Below are 14127 nucleotides of genomic sequence, written 5' to 3'. Positions count from 1 at the left end.
ATGCGGCTGTAATCCCAGTGACTTGTGAAACTCAGGTGGGAGGATCACCAAGTTGGTGGCCAGCCTCAGCAACTTAGCCGGGCCCTAAGCAACTCAGCAAGACCCCGATGTGGCTAGGGAGGTGGTCAGTGATTAAGCGCCCCTGGTTTCAATCTCCAGGACCCTCCAAACAACAAAAAGACATGATACCTGTACAAACACACATATATGGTTGAACTTAATAGTTGGTTTGTATTTCTTCAGTTACCTAATTCCCTTTTCTGTTTCAGGATCCCATTCAGGATATTATGTTACATTTTGTTGTATTGTTTTTTTGTTTGTTCTTTTTGTTTTGTTTTGCTTTTGCATCAAGGATGAAATCCAGGGGTGCTTAACCACTGAACTGCATCCCTTTTTTATTTTTTTATTTTGAGACAGGGTCCCACTAAGTCGCTGAGGCTGGCCTTGAACTTTCGATCCTCCTGCCTCACCCTCCGAGTGGCCAGGGTGACATACATGAGCCACTGTACCTCACTTTGCGACACCTTCTTATCTCCTGGGCTACGCCAGCACCTTCACTTGCTTTTGCTGTCTTGGGCAGTTTTGAGTCCTATAATGTCGGAGACTCTACTAGATTTGCTTTTGTTTTTCTCAAGATTAGACTGGAGTTCGTGGGTTCTAGGGGGGAGACCGCAGAGGTGACATGCCATTTTCATCACGTCGTGGTCCATGCGACCAAGGTGATCTCACTGTTGATCTCGGTCACCTGAATGCTGTTTGGTCTCTCCACCATCAAGCTACATCTTCCCTCTTTCTATATTCTTTGGAAGGAAGTCACCATGAAATTCACACAGGCAGAAGCTTGTTCTCTCGATAGGTCTTGCCTATCCACCAATCTGTATGAGGGGCACCCAACCTTCGTTCAACCCCTGTGATTCATTTCCTTTGGGCTGGAGATCACTGGATGAAGGAAATACAGATGGTGATGGATCTGAGCCGACTGGGAGAAAGGAATTTCACTGCCTACCATTTTCTGTTTTCTTTTTTTTTCTTTTTTCTATGTCTTTATTTACTTATTTTTATGTGGTGCTGAGGATTGAACCCAGTGCCTCACACATGCGAGGCAGGTGCTCTACCCCTGAGCTCCAGCCCCAGCCCCTCATTTTCTGTTCTCTGCTGAAAATTCAAGACTGAGAATCAAATATAACTGTGTCATCCACTATGAAGTTCTTTTGACAAGATTTTGAGCCTAACACATTCTGAAACTAGTCTTCCTGGGTGTGAATCCAGCTTGCCACCTAGCCTTTCTGATCTTGACTAATCCTAAGCCTAAAGCTCAGTTTTCCCACCACAAAGTGGGACAGGCAGCAGTATCCACCTCATGGGTTGTTGAAATCATTATGGGACAAATGCGTGTGAAATCCTTATACTGAAGAAACAACCAGGCAATGGGATATGTGTTCATATGAAACAGACATCTCTTTCCTGCTACCAATCATGGTACCCTGTGGTTCTCCACTCATAGCGTGAATGACACACCTTCCTTCATAGGGTTGCTTTGCTTTCAGATATCACCAAAGCAATGAGAACAGGCATGTTGGGAGAAGATCCAAGAATTTGTGGGAATGAAAATCAAATTCACTCAAATTAAAAACTCAGTGAATGTGTGAGCAACAGAAAATACTCCACGGAAGAAAGTAAGTTCGGAAGAGATTTAAAGAAAGTACTAAAAATATTGCATTGTGAGACAGAGATGGAAAGTGTGGGAAAGAGGTGAACCAGCATGCAGGATAGCATGACAAGACCAAATATACATCTAATACGAGCATCAAAGGAAAAAGAGGCATAGGAAAGCAGAGGTATCAATGCGAAAATTTCCCCAAACTGGTGAAAAGCATGAGTTCTCAGATTCAGGAAGTACAATAACTCCATAAAGAGAAAACTAAAAAGTCAACAATTAAACATATGACATGAAATTGCCAAACTCCAAAGATAAAAATATTTTAAAAGTATTCAGAGAGCCAGACATCTGTAATCCCAGCGGCTCGGGAGGCTGAGGCAGGAGGATCACAAGTTCAAAGCCAGCCTCAGCAAAAAGTGAGGTGCTAAGCAACTCAGTGAGACCCTGTCTCTAAATAAAATACAAAATAGGGCTGAGGATGTGGCTCAGGGATGGAGTGCATCTGAGTTCAATCCCCAGTATCCATCCCCCCAAAAAGTATTTAAAGAAAACAATTACTAGCTATAAATTAATCACAATTAGATTAACAGCGACCTTCTCAAACACACCAATAGAAATCTGGGGACATAGCTCAGTTGGTAAAGTGCTTGCCTTGCATGTACAGGTTCAATCCATAGCACCACAAAAAAGAAAAACAAAAAACTACACCAGTAGAATTCATAAGACAATGGAATAGATTCAAAATTCTGAAATTGCTAACTTATTTAGTTGCCAGTTACTTAAAGATTCAAGAATGAGGGCTGGGGCTCAGTGGTAGAGCGCTTGCCTAGCACGTGTGAGGTACTGGGTTCAATTCTCAGCACCGCATGGTAAATGAATGAATAAAATACAGGTTCATCAATAGCTAAAGTGAGAGAGAGGGGGGGGAGAGGGAGAGGGAGGAGAGAGGGAGGGAGAGAGATTCAAAAATAAGAACAAATTATAACATTTTAGCCCAAGACTGAAAGAATTGACTACCTGTAGATAATTCCACTAAAAGAACTATTTAAGGTAATACTTAAAGAAGGAAATGAAAAGCCGAGTACACCTCATCCTAGTCACACAGGAGGCGGAGGCTGGAGGATCATAAGTTCTAGGTCAGCCTGGGCAACTTTGTGAGGCCCTAAATCAAAATTCATAAAGGGCTGCAGATATAGTACAGTGGTACAGCACGTGCCCAGCATGCATGAGGCTCTGGGTTCAGTGTCCAGAAAGTAGGGGGAGAAAAAAAAGTCCAGAACGAAGATAAAGGCATGAATGGTGAGGAAAGAAATCAGTCGATATGTGGATAAATCTAAATGAGCATCAGCAAAATAAAACCTGTGTGGGAGCAATAAAATGGAAGTGGGACTCAAATATGGTCAACAGAGTCAACAGTTAAGGGAGGGGGGACTGGAATGGAAGCATTCCAGAATGTCCATGTTGCTTTGGGGGAGGATGGAGATGCTGATCCATTTTATTTTAACTAATCAATTTGTTCTCATCGGTTATACATGACAGCAGAATGCTCTTGGATTCCTTGTACACAAATGGAGCACAATTTTTGGCTTCTCTGGTTGTACCCAAAGTAGGGTGCTGATCCAGCTCAAGTGAAAGTGACAAAGTGATCACTCAAAAAGAAAAAAAGTGACTTCCAAACCAAGGACTGGGGGAGAGCAAGGTAACACCACCAGCAATCTATTAAGAGGAAGAATGAAGTGGGAAAAGCAGATGGAAATTTCTTTTAAAAAGGCAGCAAACAAGATGAAAAGGTACAAACAAATCTGAATAAATCCATATTCAGAATACATCTAAATAGGCTAAAATTATCTTTTTTTTTTTTTCTTAAACAAGATTTTTCTTTTTCCTCCACAAGGACTCTCCGGGTAGCACGAGGGCAGGGGAAGTACTTAACTTAGGCTTCGTGATGTTCTAGGCATAGGTGGGGAAAGGGGCTGGGTCCAACCCCACGTCCAGTTTGAAGGTGTTCCCATCTCGGAGCGCGCGCTGTGCTAAGTGAAAACATTCAACCAGGTCTCTTCCTCTGGATTCTCAAGTCCCTGGAGGATGCACCCCTAAGCTCTTATGGGGTGGGAGACAAACTCCCTTTCCTAGCTGCTCTGGGTGGGAAAGAAGAGCGGCAGTCAGCGGTGTGCCCAGACACTGCACCCATCTTGTGTTCAGCCCAGGGCCGGTCGTACCAAGAGCCTCCTTGAGGGTCTCCTTACATTTTGTCCGATATGCCTACGGCTGGTCCTTCAGCTATCATTTCCCCTGCCCTGCAAATGAGTTTCTCTCTCCCCAAGTTGTAATAAAATCTTTTTTTCCACAGGGGTCATCTGTTCTTTCTCCCTGGTAGTTTAATGATTTTATTAATTCATTTACTGTCACACATGATGAGTTTAGAGAGGGAGAAGTTACAAACCATGTGACTCATCTGCCAGCTTTAATCAGAAGCCACAGATCCAACTATGCTATGACTAGAAAGATTGACAGCCAATGCAAACAACATGAAGTACCATCATATAGAAGAGGAAGGGGACTCCAAGTGTAGGTGACCCTCTGTAGAGATCTACGACAGAGGCTCGCAGGGACTAAATTAAAATCAGTTTTCATAGCAAAAAGTTCACAACAGATGTACCAGGAGGTCAGAGATCAGAGAAAATCTAGTAATCTCCTTCTGTCCCACTTTTTGTTTACTTCTCTTCAGTAACATAACTAGGTAATAATACAGGTGTTACTTGAAGAAGGATTTAAATTTTTTTTTTTTACACAGACTGCTAGGATCTCAAGATCAATGAACAATATAAAGGCTATTCCTTGAAGTGCATGAAAATCAGTGCAGAGATGATTGTAATTAAATGGCATTTAGATGCTCAGTTACTTTTGCTTGGAGCATGGGAAGCAATATAGTTTATTGGCTTTTGAGTCAGAAAGAACAGGGTTCAATACCCATCTCTAACAATTCCCATCTCTATCAATTCCCATAACCAAACCAAAACAAAGAAGAACAGACACACACCCCCACTCTGACATTGGGCAGCTAGATGACTGATGACCTTGGGCAAGTTATTTAACATCTCTGAGCCTCAATTTCCTCATCTGTAAAATGGAAACCATATTCCATTTGTCACAGGATGGTTATGAAAATTAAGTGGGGTGCTACATGGAGAGGGTCTGGTGCTCAGCCTGGCATGCTATAGAATCTCAGTGCATGCCCCTCTGTGTCCTCTCCACACCCTGTCATCCTGGTGCTGTTTCTTGTTGCCACTAGTGAAAGAGAAATGAGATGTACATTAATAAATAATATGTTTTTTAAAAATTACTCTATGATAACAAAATAACACCATTCCCAAAATGATGTAAAAACACACTGGAATTTTGAGCCAGGAGATGTCCATTCATCATTAAGTCATTGATTATGGCTGAGTATATAGCCTGAGCTCTCGGCCCTCAATTTCCTACAAGGAGAGACAAAAATGGCTCAATACAAGTTTATTAAATGGAAATAAAATCCCAAATGGATGAACCACTCCAATGAACAAGGGCTTTTGTTTAAAGTAGAGATGCCTAAACCAACAACACAAGTCTGAGGGAATAGTAGCTTTTCAGCCAGAGGTGCAAGACTTGCGGAGGAAGCCTTCGTGAGGTTCAAGTTCATGGAGGCTGAGACTCCAGGGCTCCAGAGCTCACCAAAGAGCAGCCTGAGTTTCCCCTTGTGACCCTCCTGGTCCTGACTCTCACTCAGAAAAACAGCTGTCCCGGGCAGAGACCACTGTCCACCCCAGACAGCATGGATCTCCATTTCCAGATAGAATAAACCCCAAACAGAATGGGCACCTGTAGGCGAAGCTGGAGAAAATAACTCACTCATTAATGGTGGCACCAGCCTAGGAGAACTTGAGGTTCCTTTTGACCCTTGCGCGAAGTCTGATTTCCTTGGTCCCTAACTAACCCCATCGCTGTACCAAATGTTCAGCGGGGATAAAAAGGACATTCTCTTCAGAAGAATGATTTTCTTTCCTTATGACATTTAGTAGAGCGCTCTGCAGGCAGTTGATACTTCCTGGTCAATCAGGTACTGATGCTTAGTCAACTTTAAGGGAAAAGATATTAATAACTGAAGCCTGGAGTGTGAGGGCTCTTGGAATAAGGAAAGTGATTCTGGTAATCTGCTCCGTGCCCAGAAGTTCCCTTCTCTGCCTCCTGCTGGGCCTGCCCATCCCCCTCATGATTTACACCCCGGCCATTGTTATTGAACATGGAGGGGGATTCTGATGTCATAGTAACAATATGTGACTTTTTTGTTGAGTTAAGTCAATAAACATAGCTGACTTTGATCAATATCAACAACCATTCCAGGGGGTGAGTCTTCCCAATCGTTGCTTGTGAATGATTTTCAGTCAGTGTGTCCATCATCTTTCTCTAGGACTTAATCCTTTTTAGGAGTTCCAATTTAGCTCAGCACTCCTAACCTCCTTCTGGAATCAAATAGGTCAATGATATTGCCAGCCTAATATGTCCTACCTAGCCAGCTTCCATTAAAAAAAAAGGGGGTGAGCTGTTCTCGCCAAATAAATTAACAAGAAATTAAACAAATCAGTGCAAGCCATCTAAAGAGATTTCACTTTGTAATTTGTCTACATTGGGACTATGTATTAGTTACATAGAGCCTTTCTTCTAGAAGTATCTCTGAACCCTGAAAAACTAGGAGGCTTCTATATGCTAATAATTTTCCCTAAGAATCAAGCAGTATTTAGGTCTCTGGGAAATATTTTTGCACTGAACACAGCTTGAAGACCTGGATGCTCTTATGTGGTCCATTAGACTCAGAATTTCTTCTTGGAACATGGAAAGGAGATTAAAGGATGAGAAAAATGGGATTAAAAACCTGTAAGAGTAGATGAGATATGTGAACACCTGTTTGGCCTCTGCGTTATCCTCTCTTTCAAAGATGGATACAGGGGGTTGGGGTTGTGGCTCAGTGGTAAAGTGCTTACCTTGTGTGCAAAGGCCCTGGATTCTATCGCCAGCACCTAAATAAATAAATAAACAGACAAACAAACAAATAAATAAGTGTATTGTGTTCATCTACAACTAAGATAATATTAAAAAAAAAAAAAAGATGGATACAGAACTCCACTCTAGATTTTCATTCTATGCAAGGGAACTTAAGAAAGATAAAGAAATCAGGATGTGGAAAAGAAAATGACTTGCAGAGAGTTGTACCCCAAAGGAGGTCGGAGGACCAGTGCAACTGAGAACAGAAGGGAAAAAACTGGGAGTTTGTTTTAAAAAACAAAAACAAAAACAGACTTCTAGGGACTGGGAATATAGCCTTGTGTAGAGATTATGCTTAACTTTCATAAGGCCCTGAATTTGATACACACACACACACACTTCTAGGTTTAACCTAGAGGTTCTGTAGGTCTGGGACATGGACTGAGAATCCATACTTTGGATTCATCTCATGCTGATTCCAGATTTGTGGACGACCGTGAAACGAATTGAACAAATTAGGAACTAATTTTTAGCTCTGGCCTTGAAAATAGGGCTGAGGATGTTTAAAGTTGGTTGTCAGGATACTTTCCTCTCTATTCTCTTACCTCCTCTCCCTACTTTCAAGCAGTTAAGCCATGTGTGTTCACAGGGTGAAAAGGAAACAACCCTTCCGTGTCTTCCACAAATCTGAGATCCTTGGAGGAACAGATATAAGAAAAGCATTTGGGAGCTGCAGGGTGGAGTGTTGAGGAGGGTGAGGCTTCCCTCCAGTCACTGCTAGAAAAAGATGGTCCAGGCAGAGAAGAATTAGAGAGGAGCCCCAGAGGACCCAAGTGCCCTTGGACCCTCCCTGGGGTGAAGACGTGTTTGTGGGAGTTAGAGGAAGAGTAGATCCTGCAGATTCCCAGCCCAGTGATAACACCCTAGCCAGCCTGTGGCCACACTGCCAGAAGTTTTGGAGACTTGGCTTGATACCAGGCTGTGAGCTGTTGCTGCTGCCGCCTCTGCCTGCAGAGAACAGGCTGGGGGACAGAAAGCAGCAGGATTGAAGGGGCCAGATGGACAAATCATATTCCTTGGCCTCTTCCTCAGTTCTGGGGGATCTCATAGTTATTTGCAATTATTTGGGGACACAGTTTGTTCCTTTGCAAACTTGGGTCCATGTATCTCTGTCAAGTACATTCTGTAACCTGGCCTTTGGTCCTGAAGAATTAATTTGGAACTAAAGAACTGAATGGCGCCCTCTGCTGAAAAGCCACTGAACTGTCCTCAGGGACTGTGAGTGCTGAGCACAGTCTCTTTGAGCTGGGCAGTGGGAACCATGATGGTTTATATGAAGTTTTTGTTGTCTGCCTTCCAAAAATTGCTTAAAATGTAAAATATCAACATAAAGCCATTTAAATAAATAAAGCCATTTGTGAAATACATATTTCCAAAAGTAAATCTATGTGAATAAGCATTTAATTAAAATACTTAAGTACGACCATCTCTACTTGTCCCTAAATGGTAGAACCTATGTTGTGATCACATTTTTATTTGCAGAATATGTGGCTGGAATACAGCAAATATTCGTTGGATGTCTTTTTTTTTTTTTTTTTTTTTTTTTTTTTGCATTAGTAGGGATTGAACCTGAGGGCACTCTACCACTGAGCTGCATCCCCAGCCCTTTTGAAAGTGTTGGTTTTTAAAAAAATTTTTTTAGTTGTAGACGGACACAATATCTGTATTTATTTTTACGTGGTGCTGAGGAGCCAACCCAGTGCCTCATACATACGAGGCAGGCACTCTACCACTGAGCTACAGCTCCAGCCCTAAAAGTTTTTTTTTTTTTTTTTTTTTTTTTTTTTTAAGAGAGAGAGAGAGAGAGAGAGAGAGAGAGAGAGAGAGAGAGAGAAAGAGAGAATTTTAATATTTATTTTTTAGTTTTCGGTGGACACAACATCTTTGTTTGTATGTGGTGCTGAGGATCAAACCCGGCCGCACGCATGCCAGGCGAGCGCGCTACTGCTTGAGCCACATCCCCAGCCCCCCAAAAGTTTTTTATATTAAGACAGTGTCTCCCTAAATTGCTGAGGCTGGACTCACTTCTGCCTCAGCCTTCCAAGTCACTGGGATTACAGGCATGTGCCACCACACCTAGCAGTATGTCATTTTTTTAATGTTTTTTTGTTTTGTTTTAATTAGTTACACATGACAGTACAATGACCTTGACATATCATACATTTGAATCAGATGGGATATAATATCTCATTTTTCTGAGTGTACAGATTGCAGAAAGTATGTCAATTTTTAAAGTACTGTGTGTATCTTTCTCTCCTTAGTTCACAGTTCCTGTTTTGGTATTGCCTCTCAGGGAAAGCACTGTGTTGATCTGATTGCATAAAAGTGATATTACTGGCCTGCGGCGTAGCTCAGTAGTACGAGGACTTGCCTAGCATGTGTAAGGCCCTGTGTTCGATCCTCAGCATCATACAAGGAAAAATAAATAAAATAATGGCATTCTGTCCATCTACAATTAAAAGATTTTTTTTAAAGTGATATTACCATTTGTCTCTGGCAATTAGTACACGGTCTGAGAAAAATTATGTTTAAAAGGAAAGGGGAGATTAAAAGTACCTTAACAATGAACGCTAATCTTAACAAATTTTATTTTGAAGTATTTTTCCAAATACACAAAAAAATTTGCATAACATAAAAGTTGAAGAAAATAAAGAATTGCAAAACCTTGCATGAACAGGTGTTTTGGATACTTTCCTCTCTATTTAGGCCAGAGCTAAACACCATTCAGTAAACATTTATCCCATTTGTGTTTGGCACTATGGATACAAAACGTGAAGTGACAATAAGGCGAGGCTTTTCTTTCCTTTGTATTATTTATTAGTCCTTCATTATTTACGACGCTAGTAAGTGACACTCTGGTCTTCTGTGACACCATTTCTGCAAGGGATCATTCGTCTTTCCTTCGTTCATTTTACAGCTTTTGAATTTGGGTCAACAAGGAGCCAATCTGGACCCAGAAGAGTGACTTAACAGAGGGGAAAATACACCAAAGGTGAGTTCAGGCTGGCCGTGACCTGGCAGGATTTCTGAGAGTGCTTTCAGAAGGGGCGAGCCGAGACTGTCATTCAGAATTGAAGGTCTGCCATCCCCTTTCCCCTCTCAGCCTCCCTCTCTTTCCTCTGACACCACCCCTTAAACTTTTCCCCTTGCCTTTTCTACATTGCTGGTGTATATAGGAATTTTTTGGCAGAAAGTTGCCAGGGAAATTTAAACTGATGACCTGACTTGTCTTAGAAGTGTTGCATTTCCCCCTCTCCATCAGTTTTTCATATTTTTCAAGGGACCCTAGAGCTGGAGGAAAAATGAAGTGAAAGTCAAAACCAAACCTTGAGAGAGAAGGACCATGGCCGGTGTGTGAGGAAGCCTAGCTGCAAAGGTAGACCCCCATGAGGAGTAAGGGGAGAGGCACCTTCACTGCAGCCGGTGGTGCACAGGGAAGAGTGGGGGCTCCTTCCCATCTGTGTAGACCCGCTCCTCAGTCCCCAGAGGCAGACCATTACTGCTTTGCACAGTGACTGCCTTTTGGTGTGGACTTCAGGATGAGTGAGGCAAGCGACTGCACTTCAGCATTGCTTAGCAAGGATGATGCTCCAGCCATCATGGGTCTCAGGCCTTCAGCTGGAGGGATGGGTCCACAGGTGCTTCTCGTAAGTGCTTCTCAGTGGCTGGTGATTCAGTGAAGGGGCAAGATTCTCCGCCCTTGCAAGAGATAGAGAGATTTGACTGTTCCTCATTTAAAGCAGTTCAGGGGTGGCTTGGGCTTAATTGGGGCTGGTAGAAGCTGTTTGTCATTGGCTTTGGGCCCCTGTGGCGACCTCTGACATGATATATCACGTGTGTACATGGTGAGCATCAGCCTTTGTGTGCAGAGATCTCTCTCTTCCTAGCGGGGGAGCAGTATGACCAGTTCTGCTCCGTGTCTCTACTGCCTTGGGTTTGTCCGGCTATGCGGCCTGTTTGATACTGAATGTGGATTGACACAGCTTTGGTCATTTTTACCTTGGAGAGAACATTTGAAGAGTTCTGTTTGTTGTTTGTGTTCTGGTTTTGAAGACCCGTATATTTTTGTTAGCTCAAGATATCCTATAATGGACCTAAACAAGGTGAGCCATGTCATGGCCCCAAGCCAAACATGAGTTGGCGGTGTTGGCTTCAAATCATTTTAACTAATCACTATGGGTGGCTAATTGCTCTGTTCACTTAACTCTGCCACCTACGATAATGGAAAATGAGGATGTACTAAATCACTGTTTCAGGTAATAGTGTAGCTTCCTTTGGAAAAAGAAGCTAATGAAAATAATCATTAAAAATGTTCAATTTCTGTTCACTTTGGCGGTAAAGGTGGAACTTACCAACTGGTAAATAAGATGGGAAAAATCTACATGTTCCATAGGCTGTCAATCCATCAACTCTTAATTCTTGGTTGTTGTGGATTCATGAGGATCAGAAATTCCTAGATGGTCTCTTTTTGGGGGGTCTAGTTATGTCATTAGCCTGCATCGATGAGAATCTCACAGGAGTAGCCGTGGTTCTCCTTGGCTTGTGTGAGGGGAGATGCACGTGAGCACTTAAATCATAATTTTCCATTTTTTGGCACTGCACCACTTTTTAGGCCTTCTTGTTGTAGGAGTCAAGAACTCTAGATGTGTTGTGGGAAGACTACTATGGATGACCAACTTCAAGGGAATTTTTGAACCAAAGGATCCTTTATGGTTATAAAATTGAAATTTGACAGAAGAAAAAGTTTTGGAGAAAATACTGTATCTACACATCATTGTGGCTTCATGGTGCCTCTGTGAGAGGTCAATGTAGTCTGAGGAGGCAATCTATTTGCTTTTCTGCTCTATCAAGGAGAAAGCAGCTATCATACTTACCTTTAAAGTTTTACAGTTCAAGAAAGTGAAAGCTACAGGTTTTATTCTAAGTTACCTGACTTTTCATCTGGCATTCTGGATACTAGATAATAAATGATCCAGTCCCCAAGAATATCCCTTACTTGCTTTTGCATACTTTTCTTCCTTAAAAATGACTTTGTGAGGCTGAGCACGGTGGTAACACCTGTAATCCCAGTGGCTCAGGAGGCTGAGGCAGGAGGATCATGAGTTCAAAGCCAGCCACAGCAAAAGCAAGGTGCTAAGCAACTCGGTGAGACCCTGTCTCTAAATAAAATACAAAATAGAGCTGGGGATATGGCTCAGTATTTGAGTGCCTGAGTTCAATCCCCAGCACCAGCCCCCACAAAGACTTTATGATTACTTCAGAAAAATCATAGTAATGGTTTACCACTAGTTTTCTGGTATTTCTCTTTGCTCATGGCTTTTTTTTTTTTTTTTTTTTTGCACTGGGGATTGAACCCAGCGGTGCTTCACCAATGAGTTGTATCCCTAGCTCTTTTCATTTCCAGATGGAATCTTGCTACATTGCTTAGGGCCTTGCTCATTTGGTGAGTTGACCATAAACTCTCAATCCTCCTGCCTCAGCCTACTGAGTCACTGGGATTGCAGGCATGCACTGCCACACCCAGCTGGTCATAGGCTCTTGATTTATGGTTTACTCTACATCTATGTCTTCTGGTTGTTGTCTGTCATGAATTAATTCTAAAAGAAAAGTTTTATAAGAAGGCTGTTTGGGAATTAGCAAAGTGTTTTTCAAATATCTCCACTCAAGGTTATTTCAAAACTAATCTTTGGTTTCAGATTCTTAACATTTCAGATGTGCCTAATAAATTCTGGTGACATAGTTGATTTTCAAAACAGTGCTTTTCAATTTAATGTGCATACAAGTCACCTGGTGATCTTGTTCATCTGGAGGTGCTGATTGAGTAGGCCTGGAAGGGACAGAGATGCTCTAGTCTAACGAGCTCCCAGGGGACACTGCTGCTACAGTCAGTGAGCAGCAATGGACCAAAAGCCACTGTTAGTTTAAAATAGGTAGTTTGTGCTTTTCAGGTGGAGGTGGTGGGGTGATGTGTACATTAGGGTTGTTTCCATACTAATTAGAATAATGCACTTTAAAAGAAAAGCTTTCACAAGTTAGGGTCTGATCAATTGGAGTATTTTCTACAAATGCCGTTAAAAAAATAAAGAAGCTTGGGACTTGGTGTTAGCAGTTTGAATTTTGGGACTCTTAATTGTTTTATACTTGCAACCATAATGATGAGTCTGGTTAAAGTAACTGATCAGTTATATTTTTTTTAAAAACTCTAAAATTGAACAAGCCAATAGGTTGTTTGTATGGAATAGATTCAATAATGTGTTAGAATTTATGCTGTAGAATTCTGTAGGTGAATTGTTTGTGTCAAGAACCTCGTGGTCAGTGGAGCATAATGCATTAAACTTTAAGAGAACTCAGTACAATCCTTAGAGGATACAGTTGTATTCAATGACATACCAAATGCTAAGAGCTCAACATGTATTAGGCTCTCAATAAATAATTGTTTTCTTTTCTTTTTTAAAAATTTTAATTAGGTCTATGACAGCAGAGTGTATGTTGATTCATTGTATTCAATTGCAGCACAATTTTACATTTCTATGATTAAATAACTGTTTTTATTTTTGTTTATATTTTTGGTACTGGAGATTGAACCCGGGGTGCTCTACCATTGAGCTACACTACCAGCCTTTTTTATTTTTTGAGACAGACTCTTGCTAAGTTGCTGAGGGTCTGGTGAAGTCGAAGAGGCTGTCCTCGAACTTGTGATGCTTTTGCCTTAGCCTCCTGAGTTGCTGGGATTACCAGCATGCACCTCGGTGCCCAGAATATTTGTTTTTTAATCATTTAATCATTCACTAGCTGTCTTTAATTTTATGATGGGAATTGACCTTGAATTGATGGGAACTGACCTGAATTCAGTTGTCATTTTATCCAAACAATTTCATTCAAAAATGATGAATTTAGAGGCTGAGCATGGTGGCACACGCCTGTAATCCCAGTGGATCAGGAGTCTGAGACAGGAGGATCTCGAGTTCAAAGCCAGCAATGGTGAGGTGCTAAGCAACTCAGTGAGACCCTATCTCTAATAAAATACAAAATAGAGCTGGGGATGTGGCTCAGTGGTTGAGTGCCCCTGAGTTTAATCCCTGGTATGCCTCCACCCACAAAAACATAATGAATTTAAAATTTGCTTTGAGTTACATGTGTTTATGTTCATTCATGTAGTCAGGAAGAAGAAAAATCTAACGCATGTTGGAATCATGTGATAGATGTAATTAATCAAAACTTGGTTACATTAGTTAATTCATTTCATCTTAAATATTACTTTATTCTCCAAAGACAGAAAATATAATAAGTTAATGAGAGTATACTGATTTATATCTTTAAAAATCTTCCCACTGCCATGGCCCTTCTTCCCCTAAAATACAAACAAGCAAAAACCTCCAATAACTTTC

This window comes from Urocitellus parryii, chromosome 8, assembly GCF_045843805.1.
Source record: "Urocitellus parryii isolate mUroPar1 chromosome 8, mUroPar1.hap1, whole genome shotgun sequence".
NCBI classification, from domain to species: Eukaryota; Metazoa; Chordata; class Mammalia; order Rodentia; family Sciuridae; genus Urocitellus; species Urocitellus parryii.
The sequence above is the reverse complement of the archived record's forward strand: the minus strand, read 5'-3'. Positions refer to the sequence as shown.